This window comes from Lampetra fluviatilis, chromosome 32 (genome assembly GCF_964198595.1).
Source record: "Lampetra fluviatilis chromosome 32, kcLamFluv1.1, whole genome shotgun sequence".
NCBI lineage: Eukaryota > Metazoa > Chordata > Hyperoartia > Petromyzontiformes > Petromyzontidae > Lampetra > Lampetra fluviatilis.
The window spans coordinates 10107736-10122385 of NC_136306.1; positions in this window are offsets into that span (position 1 = coordinate 10107736).

Below are 14650 nucleotides of genomic sequence, written 5' to 3' on the forward strand. Positions count from 1 at the left end.
GCGAGTGTTTTGCAAGACGAGCAATTTTTTAAATAAATATTAATTTGATTAACGAGCGAGGTCTTGCAATACGAGTAGTACGTGTCTGCCGAGTGTCACGTGATCACAACTGATATACGAGTGCTTTGATATACGAGTGCTTTGGATTACAAGCACGTTTCCGGAACGAATTATGCTCGCAATCCAAGGTTTTACTGCATACCGATTCGCGTGCGGAAAGCAAACATCTACATCTCCTATGCAACTTCGGCCGGTCATCCTCGCAGCGGTGGCTTTTTGCTGACCATCTGACAAAGACGCGTTTTTGCGACCGTCTGGAACGCTCTTCCTTTCCGATATGAGGAAGCCACTGCCGCTGTGCACTTTTAAATCATCATCTAGATTGAAAACTCATTTCTTTCTAATTGCGTTTCGTGTTGAGTTTATTGTCCTTTCCCCGCACCTACAATTCGCACGGTTGACTACGTACCGTGCAAAAGTAAAAAAATACAGTGTACATACATACACTTAATGTACGACTCATTCTTTAAGAAACCCCCACCCCACCCCACGAGGTCGGATGAGTCACACAACGAAGAGATAACAATCTGCTTTACCCAAGACTGTCCCAATGAGTTCAATAACCACTTTGATAGGAGGATGCTGCTCCATTAGGATCTTTGGCCAATGTAATTCAGTTTCAGTTTTCAGTTTCATTTATTAGGGATAACCCTGTGAGCCATGCAGATCTTGACTCGGGTGCAACCGCAATAAACAAAAACAAAAATTCGTGGCTGATTGGCTCCATTTTTGGCGGAAAACCCAGAGTATACCCAGAGAAAAATCCCATGTATATGAGTGGATAACTTAAATATATATACTGCACTGGCACAAATAAGTCAAACACTTACTTACCTATTCTTGTTTTTTTCGGTAAAGTCACGTAAAATAAAACATAACAATTATGTTATATTTTTATTATTTTATTATTTCCCTTCTACGTGACTTTACCGAAAGAACCAAGAATATGAATCCATGCAATCACGAAAGCTTTAAATCGAAACTTACTTATCTGCTACATTATTATTTTTTTTGCCAAACCATTACCCAGTAATCAATCCATTATCAATAGTTACATTTACTGCGTGTTAAGTGAACCTACTTTCTGTCCTGCCACCATGCACTGACCACCTCATAATGCTGCATGTGGGCATGCCACACATGTGCTTATACTGGTAGGAACCTCCTGGTTACACCAGCCCACAGGGGATTATTGTGTCCATCCGTCGTGCATCCAAAAATAGGAGGGGTGGGGCTTAGTGGAGAGGGCAGGGTGGGGAGGGGCTGGGTGGGGAGGGTGGGGCTGGATGGGGGTTGGGAGGGGTGGGGCTGGGTGGGGAGGGGCTGGTCACCCCGTGGTGCCCTTATAAAACTCAACGTTTAACCTACTCACGCCGGCTTGTGCCCGCCCTCACAGTCAGGCATATTTGCGGAATACACCACGCCGCCATTGACGCTGGCCATTGACCGAGCAACCCAACGTTCTTACCAGCTCCCTCTGCAGGAATGTGTTCTCTGTGTAATTTACCAACCCTGACTTCCAATGCCCTGCAATGCAAGAATGTCAACACCTTGCATTGTGTTACCTGAGGTGGATAACACCTGAAGCTCAGCACAGATGGACACAATAATTTATTGCCGTACCGTCGTTCCCTGGCCTCTTCACGCTGCAAACTTCACAACTAATACCTTTCATTCCCCAGGGAGCCTCCCATCAAAACACTACACAGGCTCAACGTTGCTTAGCATTCCAAGGTTGGACAAAATCCTGTACTCTATATTCAGTCCGATTTGACCACCCATTAGGTCGACTCGGCCATTACATGAACAGTACCACACTCAGTGAGTTAACGTTGGTCTTGGCCATACATCGCCAGCCCTGCTGTACAATGCTGGCCTTAGTAGGTGCTTGCTTACAGCACTGGCTCTGGGCAGGCTATACTTTATACAAGCTCGACTGGAGATCTTCACGTGTCGCGATTGTGTATGTGTGCAGATTCGCAGACAGGGGCTGTGTTTCTCTTTGCATATTAGCTCGGCTGGGATGTCCGTGTCCCTTTCTTGGCCATACGCAGAGACGGTTCTTGAAACCGCTCCCAAGAGAGAGCGATGGGCAAATAAGCAACGTAATGCGTTTTTTTGTTGTTGTTGGGGTTAGATCGCGTAAATATATACATTGTGTCGTTAAACCCGACACAGCCAATTAGTAAGGTTTGTCACGTAAACAGAATGTACCAATTCGTTACTAGTACAGCACACCGGTGTGTTGGAGAGCCAAGCCACAAATGTTGTGGCGATTTAACCCCAAAAAAACGCCTCTATTATGGATGGTATTCGTCACGAAAGCCTCCTACGTGTTAAATGAAGCAACAGCGCTCATCGCTCATCCGAGATGCCAGATCGTCACCCAGCCAAAGAAAACCCGGGGGCCACCCTACTGCTGTACATTACGTATGTTGAACTTCTTTCGCACCCTACGTAGCCAATCGGCGGTGCTGCTGCAGTTGAGATGCTCGCTTCTTGGGTGGTACAAAAGGATGTGGACGCGCCCAGCAATTGAATATAAATCCGCCACGATGAGTAAAGCTTGTGCTGTGTTGAATTGAGGGTTCGACACTAATTTAGGAGCGGCACGGGTGCTGCCGTGCCATTCCCTGCTCGTGCCACGACTGGCGGAAGGCCACCCACTCGAGGGAGCTTCCAGAGAGCCCTTCTAGAGAGGGCACTTGGCCTACTCTTTCACGCTGTCCACATCTTCTTGCAATAGGTGGTAGTGCCCACACTTTACCCAGGATCTGAATATTGACACTGGAGGAATCCGATGAGCTAAAGAGCTCTTTTCCAGAGACGTTCATGATCTGCCGATCAATTTACTGTGGTGTACCCATTGACACTGCTGGATGGACAGACGTGGGGGGGGGGGGTGTTTAATAAACTTGGCCCATCGTCACAACTGCCGCGCCTGGAGAACAGAGTGGCGACCTGAGGATTGTGGGTCCAGTGTGCTGACCGTCACACCACGTGTGCTGACCGTTACACCACATGTGCTGACCGTTACACCACGTGTGCTGACCGTTACATCACGTGTCCTGACCGTTACACCACATGTGCTGACCGTTACATAACGTGTGCTGACCGTCACACCGCGTGTGCTGACCGCCACACCACGTGTGCTGACCGTTACATAACGTGTGCTGACCGTCACACCACGTGTGCTGACCGCCACACCGCGTGTGCTGACCGCCACACCGCGTGTGCTGACCGTCACACCGCGTGTGCTGACCGCCACACCACGTGTGCTGACCGTTACATAACGTGTGCTGACCGTCACACCACGTGTGCTGACCGTCACACCGCGTGTGCTGACCGCCACACCACGTGTGCTGACCGTTACATAACGTGTGCTGACCGCCACACCGCGTGTGCTGACCGTCACACCGCATGTGCTGACCGCCACACCACGTGTGCTGACCGTTACATAACGTGTGCTGACCGTCACACCACGTGTGCTGACCGTCACACCGTGTGTGCTGACCGTCACACCGCGTGTGCTGACCGCCACACCACGTGTGCTGACCGTTACACCATGTGTGCTGACCGTTACACCACGTGTGATGACCGTTACATCACGTGTCCTGACCGCCACACCACGTGTCCTGACAGTTACACCACGTGTGCTGACCGTCACACCACGTGTTTTGACCGTTACATCATGTGTGCTGACCGTCACACCACGTGTCCTGACCGTCACACCACGTGTGCTGACCGTCACACCACGTGTTCTGACCGTCACACCACGTGTGCTGACCGTCACACCACGTGTCCTGACCGTCACACCACGTGTGCTGACCGTCACACCACGTGTTCTGACCGTCACACCACGTGTTCTGACCGTCACACCACGTGTGCTGACCGTCACACCACGTGTCCTGACCGTCACACCACGTGTGCTGACCGTCACACCACGTGTCCTGACCGTCACACCACGTGTTCTGACCGTCACACCACGTGTGCTGACCGTCACACCACGTGTCCTGACCGTCACACCACGTGTTCTGACCGTCACACCACGTGTGCTGACCGTCACACCACGTGTTCTGACCGTCACACCACGTGTGCTGACCGTCACACCACGTGTGCTGACCGTCACACCACGTGTTCTGACCGTTACATCACGTGTGCTGACCGTTACATCACGTGTGCTGACCGTCACACCACGTGTCCTGACCGTCACACCACGTGTGCTGACCGTCACACCGCGCCAGCATCCCCCCAACCCCGCACCAAGCATTTGCCCTGAACAAGCCTCACTGAGACTTTTATTTTTTATTTTTTTTCGGGAGGGTCCTGCATTGGGATGTTTGGCCGATGCCATATTGATGCGTGTTTGTCATGTGGAAGGAAACACGGAGTGCCCGGAGGAAACCAACACACACACACGGTGGGGTGGAGAAAGACAGCTTCATCATCGTCGTCGTCATCATCATCATCTCCGCACCACTTTGCAGCCGCCCACGCCCCACAGCACGCGGCGTACCCCGGCGCTCATCCATCCAAGTGCTTGCAAGGCACAACCCCCGGATTAGTTTCTGGGACTCGATGTGAGAACGGAAATATCTGCCAAATGAGCACGTGTTGTCATAACCAGCAATCCCAGCTATGTAGCTTGTTTCCTTTTTTTTTAAATAAAGTATCCATTCAAGGTGAACATTGCCGTTGCCATGGCGTTGGGCCATGTATATTTATCATCCTACTCAAGGTCCTGTCTTTGAAGTAATTCACGGATAACACAATAGTGCCCGCTCAATTAAAGCACCCACAATGGTGAGGGGAATATTGATTAATTCTCTGCGTGTTAAGACGATTATATTTGACTTGGGTGTCTCTTGGTGGCAGTGGCAACACCGAAAGACCCGGATTTAAAAAAATCCACGGAACCACGGGGAGAGAGACACGCAAACTCCATATATACAGCAGGCGTCAGGGTTGGGATCGAATCCACGACCTCCTCCATACCAGGGGAGGGAGATAACATCTCGCCACTGCGGCACCCCATCGAGGCCCATAGACTCATATAGAGACCCAAAGACTTACATAGAGACCCAAAGACTTACATAGAGATCCAAAGACTTACATAGAGACCCAAAGACTCACATGGAGATCCAAAAACTCACATGGAGACACAAAGACTCACATGGAGACACAAAGACTCACATAGAGCCTCAACGACTCACATGAAGATGCAAAGACTCACATGGATACCCATAGACTCACATGGAGACACAAAGACTCACATGGAGGCCCATAGACTCACATGGAGACCCAAAGACTCACATAGAGACCCGTAGACCCACTGAAAACGGGAATGCGCTGACACTCACGTCACCAGATGAGCGCACACAGCCCACGCGGATTTCCAGGAGGGCCGGTCCAGTCGAGTCCAACACTGGTGCAGAAACGTCGCCATGCATTGTCTTTGTGTCCCAGTCATTGATGAGTTCATCTGGAGCTACAAACCGTCAACATCTTTTACAGGAGCTGCAGGTATTCTTTTTTGGCTGTTTTATTTTTTGCAGGATGGAAATGTTAGGCTTTGGCCAACTTTGCTATGGCACATAACGGAAATGTTTACCAACTTTGAGTGCACGAATACAGTACCACACAGACTAATGTTTGCGACCTCTTTATCGTTGCGTGCGTTATATATATTTTCCGCGTGCAATGAGTTTCATGAATAAAGAGTTGAATCCATTTCCACACCCTGAATCGTGACAAATTCGTCTAATCGCCAGGGGAGGAGGATTGAATTGAAATTTTCCACCACGAACACCAAAGGCGCAAGTCCAAGGCGAGACGGTTGCAGAGCCGACACCATCCGTCCTGTGGTCTGTGGGACCGCTGGCGATCTGCAAGGCCGTTGTGGTAAAGTGGTTCACAGTGACCATGCTGCCAGTCGCTAAAACACCATCTCTTTTTTTTAAAAAAAGGCTTTAATCGACAGTAAAATAGGAGGTAGTAAGACGTTTAAACACCACGCAGAAACATTGCCAGGCATCAAGCCTGCATTACGCACACATCATGCTTGCGGCAAAACACAAACGTGCTTTGATAATAATGTATGCGATTGTCCTTGCAACTGATTGGCCTAAACGAGAGACAGACTCCTCAAAGGGCCTTGCCTCACCGGTGTTTGACCAGAGAACGCCAAAAGGTGAACAGCACACGGCCAATGCAAATAACAAAGCATTAATAGCTCGGGTTGCACAGTTATTACCATCGATTTCACTGCCCCCTATTCAGATATGTAGGTTAGTCAATAATACGTAAAATTAACAATGCGTTAAAGGCTTTACGGTAGTATTAATTTAACAAAAAATTGCACTAGTGGCGAATTACCGTCAGCAAACGTCTGTTGAGGCTTGACAGAGACCCAAGATATCCAGAAAATGGTTGTAAACCCATGACACTGGACCCGACTGAGTCGCGGATTGTTCAAGCGGTTTTTGCCCAGCGCATGGTTCCTGCAGATTAAGCGCGGCTCCTATTCCAACAGCGGAGGGGGGGGTGCACTTGCGAAACGATACCGAGGGGTCATTGCTTTAGCTCGCAACCCGTCATTGGATTGACTGTTGACAGCCGTTTCGGGCACTGGTCGGAAAGCAGAGGGATACAATTTGATTTGAAGCTTTCGTGACTGCAGGGATTCATCTTCTTGGTTCTTTCAGTAAAGTCACGTAGAAGGAAAATAATAAAATAATAAAATGGAACATAATAAAATACAATTCTCACGATGTTTCGGCCACAACGCAAGCAGCCGTCCTCAGGTGAAGAACAGGGCTGTCGGAAAGACAGCGTCCGAATGACAGCCCTGTTCTTCACCTGATGACGGCTGCTTGCGTTGTGGCCGAAACGTCGTGAGAATTGTATTTTATGATGTTTTATTTTATTCTTTTATTATTTCCCTTCTACGTGACTTTACCGAAAGAACCAAGAAGACAGAGGGATACAATTAAGGCGGACAGGTAAAGAGAGAGAGAGAGAGACAGAGAGACAGATGCGTTGTGCATGTTACTGTATAGGGGTAGAGCGTTGGAAAACTCCCTTCGGGACAGATGGTACAATCGGCCCATGGCCACCTCTACTCTGTCGTGCGCTAAAGTGCATTACCGCGACCCACGACACCGCCAACACCAACACCGCGACATTCGCCACTAAGTGACGGTGGCGTCACCACGGCGCATGTGCCAGTCTAGGTCCACTTTGAGTCTATTGCGCGAAGTGTCGAAGTCTCGCTGCTGACAGGAGGAGGTCACGGGACAGACCCAGCAGGTGCCATGCGTTGGCTGACTGAGATGACTGGTAGATGCACCACCTGTGCCCCCCTACTGTGCCCACTTGCTGTGTTTAACTACCCGGCGCTCTGCTGGTTGTTGTGAGCATCGCTCCTCTGCCCTCCGTTATTTTGGAAGGCGACAGCCTCTAACTTGCCCAGCAGCAGCGTCCTTCACGAGCCTCCTCCATAGAGGCCGATATTGACACCGCTGGTAGCGGTCTTTGGCAACAACACTAACATGCGACATTCGCCAACAAGTTAAGGTGGCGTCACCACGGCGCCTGTGCCAGGCTAGGTGCACTTTGAGGCCGCCACGTGAAGTGTCGAAGTCTCGCTGACAGGAAGAGGTCACGGGACAGACCCAGCAGGTGCCATGCGTTGGCTGACTGAGATGACCGGTAGATACACCACCACCAGCTCCACAACACACACGCAGTCCAAACATTCACATGGCCACTGCGGAACAGCTGTGAGCTAAAATTCGATTTGAAAATGACCACATTTCCTGACCCTACACACTGCCGAAAGCTACAAATCTGTCTCACTCGTGCTGGTTGACTGCGGAGATTTACATTTGTAAATCTTGAGGGAGCAACCCTGGCAGTTCTTACTTCTGACTCTGCTGTTTAGGGGTAAGTGCTCTGGGACCGCGAACGGACATTTTTGAGTTTTCCCTCTTTCAAGATAAATGTATAATACAGAGTTACAAATTAGCTGCGTCTCTGGCGAGCTGCACTTGGACTGCCCGGGAGCTCAGAATCAGAAGTTTATTATCCGAGTAAACAACCCATTGAGCTCTACGGCTCTCTTACGGGGGGTGGCTCAGCCAACAGGGAGTCGCATTTCGACTCTCCAGCCACAGTTTAGGTTAAGCCAGCGGGGCTCGGCAAGACGGCAACTCAAATAACAATGAAAGACATGTTTTTTTAGTTATAATTCGGTTATAAAAAAAAACTCAATATTTCAAGAGCCGCAATGTCACGTGGTGAATAGGAGGCGGCGGTGGTGGTGGTGGTGGTCCTTACTGAACAACGTCACGAAGCAGCAACCCTTAAAGAGCCGCGTGCGGCTCCGGGTTAAACCGAACTCCCAATCCGCTTTCACTCCCCACCCCCCACCCCCCACCACCGCCCCGTTTCAGTAGCGGCGGTGAACGCACCGGGGGCTTTGGCGGAGAGCCGAGCGAGAGGGCATCAAGTGGTGCCACTCACTTGGGTTGTGTCGGCTTTTTGAGTGCTGCCGGGGAATGCGAGAACTTGTTGGAGATTCTTTGACGGTGGAGAATGTTGAACTCCCCCCACACACACCCACCCACCTATCCCCACCCTTAAAACTAAAAAAATGAACCAGTTGTGTTCACGACAACATAGCAGTCGTTGTTGTTGTTTGACGACTGCCGATCAAATGAAGATGCAAGTGGAGTGGAGTGTCTACAGCGGGATGGACTCCTGGACAAACAAGTTTATATTTGAAAACACGAGAGCCGTAGCAATTTTCGTGAAAGCTTAGGAATTCCCATCCACACTTGTACGATCCAAGAATCAGTTGTGCAGTTGGGCTGGCATTTTGCCAATGCCTCCCGTTGCATTTTTCGCGCTTTTCTAATGCCCCATTTAAATAAATAACTCAAAATGTAAATATATTTGTGAACGTGTAGGAAAGTGTGTGGGTGTAAACTTTTTTTTATGGCAATAACAACGGTCAATGAAATAACGATAACCCATCGGTTAGATTGCATTCGCGGTGACGTCTCAGTGGACACTATATACGGCTTGTGAAAAATGTTGTTATTTTATCACTAATTGATCACACCGGATGGGGTAAAATGACTCGGCGGGGGAATCTTCTCGTGGTCGGAATAATTTCCACCTCGGGCGTTTACACAGTCCTGATGGTTTCAATCCAATTCTGCCGAGTAATTCTATGGAGACATTTTCAGTGGAATAAATTGGGGAGATTGGGCACTTTTGCTGTGATGTATTGTTCATTAAGAAACATACAAAAAAAACGGAGCAAAAGATGAACATTGTTCAAAGAAGTATGGAATGAAACATCTTTGCAATTCCACTGAGACAGAAAGTGGAACGCATGGATTAGATAACATATGCAGGTTGATTTAAACATTCTAACTGTTAAGGAAAGAAAGTTGGCTTGGGCACAACACATCGCTAAAGAAGGATTGATGGCTGATGGTCAAGAGTAATCATGGAGTGACAGTCAAGGAATGGAACGCGTCCGAGAGGGCGTTCACAAAGGAGGAGATGGAGCGATGAAATCCGATTGTATGCAGGATCGTGAGAGATGCAGGCGGCTTGGGGAGGCCTACATCTAGCAGAGGATTGACCATGGCTGGTGATGAATAAGGACTTTGGGATATCATTCGCATTCATTTATGCCATCGTCTTCCACCGTTAGAGCTCAAATTAAACATTGCCTTCAATCAGTGCAGTGATAATAGCTTTCCCTACATGGCTATGATTAGGTCAAGCATTCTTGCAGGAAAGGATGAATCACTGCACTCACTCGTGGTTCTATTAGGGACATTGGATTGAAATGACATTATGACATCTCCGTGTGATACAATTTTTGGCACATTAACCAACAAATGCAAGAGATGTATACATTTAAATAATTATTAACGTATGGATTTTGTACAAAGAAGGATAATGGTGGCACGCCCTCCCCCTTCCCCTTTCACCAATCGGAAACCAGTGACCAGAGTTCAATTCCTTATCGTAGCAAACATCGGTGACGATTGCCATCTCAACTGGTCCTTGGGGCCCAACCCCTTCACCAACACACACTGGTCTCGCGTGGTGAAATATGGTCAAACAAGTGCCATGTATGTATGTATGCATGTTGAACTTTTTTCGCACCGTGCTGATTGGAGACGCGACGAGCATGACCGCGCACCGTCTTTCAGGGCCTTCATACCAAAAACGTCCCGTACAATATAATTCATTATTTTTCAGACAAACATTTATAATTATGTCCTTATTTACTGAGGAAAGGTTCGCCGACTCTCCGGAAATGCACGGTTTGTGGTATTTTTTAGTTTCCTTAGTGGGGGTTTATTTATTTATTTTTCAGATAAGTAACAAACTGTACTTACGTCTGTGAAATACCTTTCGTTTCCCTACAGTGGGAACGCTTTGCGCAAGTCCGAAATCTACGCGTGAGCCACAACGGGTGGATCTAGAAACTTTCCCCGGTGAGGGGAGAGAGGACTGTTTTCTTGGAATTTTTCTCACTTGATACAGCTATCGTGCTGTGACGGTTCCACCTGAAGACGGAAGCTTGTGTTGCCTCCGAAACGTCGTTATTTTTATTTTATTTTTATTTTACTTTTATTAATTTACATTTTTTACCTACGTGACTTTACCGAAAAAACCTAAGAATAGGAGGGGGGAGGGGTTGCGATGTTGTCTTCTTCATCCTCACACTGCCTTTGATCCACCACCGTGAACACCAACCCCGTGAACAAACCGATTGATTAAAGCCGCGTATTGCCACCACACCAGGATTAAAATGCCCCCTTCGTTTATCCGGCGAAAAGCCACCACCGACTCTTGAAAGACGTTTATTTAAAGAGGGGTTATCTACACTGAGATGTTTGCCCAATTCCATTGTTTCGGCTTTCTGCGTGTTGGACACAACGAGGACACTCGCAGACAAACCGTGCACAAGTTTGGGTGTGAACCCACAAAACTCCGCACAGATGTGTTCAATAATCCGTTGTTGCGTTGCCATTCCTTGGAGACCTTGCAGCCCAAGCCGAGAGGATCTGAGATTGACTGTCAGGCTCCCATCCAAGTACAGTAGACGCTGTTTATAATCAGACCTTATGTAAGCACAGCTCTAAAATAAGCAGCACATGCTAATATTACACTGGCGAGAGAAGGCAAAGGGCAACTTCTGATATAAGCACACTGCTTCGGGCATGAGCACACCTGGACTTTCTGCCAAGGGGTGTGCTGACATCCAGCTTCTCCTCCACCGGCCAGGCTTCATGCTGCTAATCTTCAAGACTGGGTTGCGTTCGGGGTGGATTGGTGGTTGGCATTCGAGACGACGAATGAACAACGGCGAGGAAATAAAATGTTTTGTTCGTCGGCTGCGACGTGCGGTGATGAACGTAGAGACGTCTGTGCCCACGGATCTCTCTCAAGACGAAACGCGGACCACGCTGCCACGCGGAGCAAATGGGCACGCGGTGTCCGCAGGCCCTGAGTGTGGCATACGTACTTATGTTGAACTTCTTTCGCACCGTACGTAGCCGACCGTGCTAATCGGAGGTGCGGGGGGGGGGAGGACAGCAAACTAAACACAAAAAGCAGCTCTAAAGAAATTATTTTTCAATCCAGATGATTTAAAAGTGCAAAGTTCCAGTGGCTTCCTAATATCGGAAGGAAGAGCGTTCCAGACGGCCACAGAAGCGCATCTGAAAGCGCGCGATGCAGTGAACACCGTTTCTGTTCGATGGTTAGTCTAAAGCCGTTGCTGCGATGATGACCGGAGTTCGCGTGATGGCATATGCCCCGTGACGAGATCAGGAAGGTGTTGTGGTTCATTTGGGACAAGTACTTTGTGTGTAATGAGTGCGACTTTACGTGGACGGACATGCGTCTGGAAGAATTAATCGTAGGTGTGGCATCAGGGGCTCAAACGTGGATCAGTGAGGCGAGACAAACGGCATCGCTGTCCCCTCCCCCCGCTCCCTCCCCTTTCAGCTACACATTTCATGATGTCATCCAGAAGTTTTATAGACAGAGCTCACGATCGAGACAGGGGGGGGGGGGGCGTGCCTGAAAACGCTCCAGGAAAAGTACGCGACAGGCCACGGTGACCTCACGGTGACCTCCACACTTTCAACTTTTTTTTTTGCTGGACCCTTCTCTCGACGGACGCACTGAAAAAGAAGACAGAATGTCGAGCAAACGTTTGCATCACGTTGGAGATGGGTGGGCGAGCTGGTTGTCTGTACCAGCCTCGTACATCGTCAAGGTCACAAATTTCGGAGGCCCAAGTCGCTCACGTGATGGCTCCTTTGGCTCAAATTGCCCGTTAGTACCCCCCGCCCTATTGTGGGGAGCGGTGGTGTAGTGGTAAGCACGCTGCACTACGAACCTGACGACACGGGTTCGATTCCCGCTCACGGCCAATACCGGTGACGATTATTTGAGCCGGTCTTAGGCCTCCCCTAGGTCGACCCGGCCTCAAACAAGTATCTGGTGTGGTGTAGACATCGCCACTTGGGAGACAAAGGCGGTCGGGCATGGTGCTGGCCCACCCACCCCCTCGTGTGCTGTGCCGCCTTTATAGGTACTGCTCGTTAACAGCACTTGCCCCTCGGGTCTGTTAAGGCTATACGGGGGATCTTTGGTTTTGACCCTCCCCCCATGTAGCTCCAATGCCATTTGCTCAATCTACTCGTTGGTTAGTTTAACACGTAGTAGCAGGCTTTCGCGACCGATATTATCCATAATAGAGATGTTTTTTTGGGTTAGATCGCGTAGATATATAAATGTGTCGTTGAACCCGCCACCACCCGACGCAGCCAATTAGCAAGGTTTGTACTCTTTGCTTGTCCCTTTGTGCATGCGCCCAAACACCGGTTGTCATTTTCTGTTGTCGTCTTGCTCATTGATTGAGTTGCGTTCCCTGTAAGCGCCGTGCAGTGCCCATGGACGCCTTTGCTTTTCTCGTAGATGCATCTACCCAAGATGTCCCTTTCCTGATGTTACTCCCGACTGACAATCGACGAAGATGTCCACTCACAGCTGTCGCAAAGCAAGGCAACTCCGTGTGCTGGGGAGCAGCCGATGGAAAGACATTTCACGACGCTACCTTCTGAACTCACTTCCAGTGACCTATTTTATCCAAACACCCGGAGAACTCCGCTTTCCCACACCCCCCCCCCCCGACTACAGAAACAAAAAATCTCCATCGCACCGTAATCAGACCAATACGGTGTAACCCTCAGAGCAGGAAGTTCGGCAAATTGAGCGAAAAAATAATAAATAAATATTGTTTTGCAGATGTGGCCGAGACGATAAACTCGCTCCACTGGAGAACCCAGTTTAACCATCGGGGGGGCTACCGCAGGGGCTTCAGTGGTGGTCGTTACGCGTTCTGAGCCACTTCAGCGCCTTCCACGAGCTCCCTGACTGAGCCCTAATACTCTTTTACTCAGGTGGCCATGCATCGGGGGGGGGGTGCTTGGCCAATGATCCTCAAGTATATTGCACGTGGGAGGAAACTAGGGAGGTGTAACTCGAAGGGGGGAAAACAACACATCCCACCACACGTACGAAGAAAGGGAACACGACTGAGACGTCCACAGAGACAGCCCAAAAGCGTCCTCTGCTGCGTTGTCCTCAACCAACTAATCTCCGTGTGACCCCCCCCCAACTCTCTCTCCAAGGCACCGGGACATGCGCGCTCCATCGTGGTGGCATCTCGGCGCGTTGCCTGTCTGTTCTCCGCGCCACGCGTCTCTGTGTTTGTGATTCGCGAGTTATTCCAAGCGTGCGTATTTCCATGCCGGTGTGCGTGTCCCATACCGGCCTGTCAGTAACGCTTATAATCCCCGCATGCAATCTGCGGTAGTTAAACGCGGAGCTTAAGGGACAAAGGGGATGGGATGTGCTGAGAGAGTCCTCTGTTCTGCTCGGGGGCACATAAAACATGAGCAATCGTTATTCATTTGGACGAAAAAGTGAAGAATTAAGTCTGAAAAGTTTGCAAAGTAGCATGGAATGGTCGATGCTTGAAAATGACACCGAGAGACAGGGAGAGGATCAAAGACCATATGCAAGTTAGATACTGAACATCATATCGACTGTGAAAAAACAAGTATGTGGGCCTGGGCAGGACAGGTCAATATCAGGGATGATGGCCGGAGTTCGAGAACAACGACAGAGTGACAGTCAAAGGAGGGAACGAGCCAGAGAGGACATCGACTGCAGACATCGACAGCAATTAGGTCGGCTCGTGTGCATGGTGGCTTCATTGTGAAGGATGGCAGTGGCTTCGGGTAGCCGTAATTCCAGCAGTGGATAGATCATGGCTGACGGCGATGATGAAAGTGACATTATTGATGTCAGAAGGAGGCACGTCATGGAACAGTGAGGTTCCTATGAAGAGTTTTGGCCGTGAATTTGAAACGTCAATACAGAGCGCGATGTCCAATGCGTTGGGAGGAAGGGGTGAGATTAATTCCTGCACTGGCGTGCAAGTGGCGTCAAGTTTTCAGACATTATCGCAAGGCACTCTAAA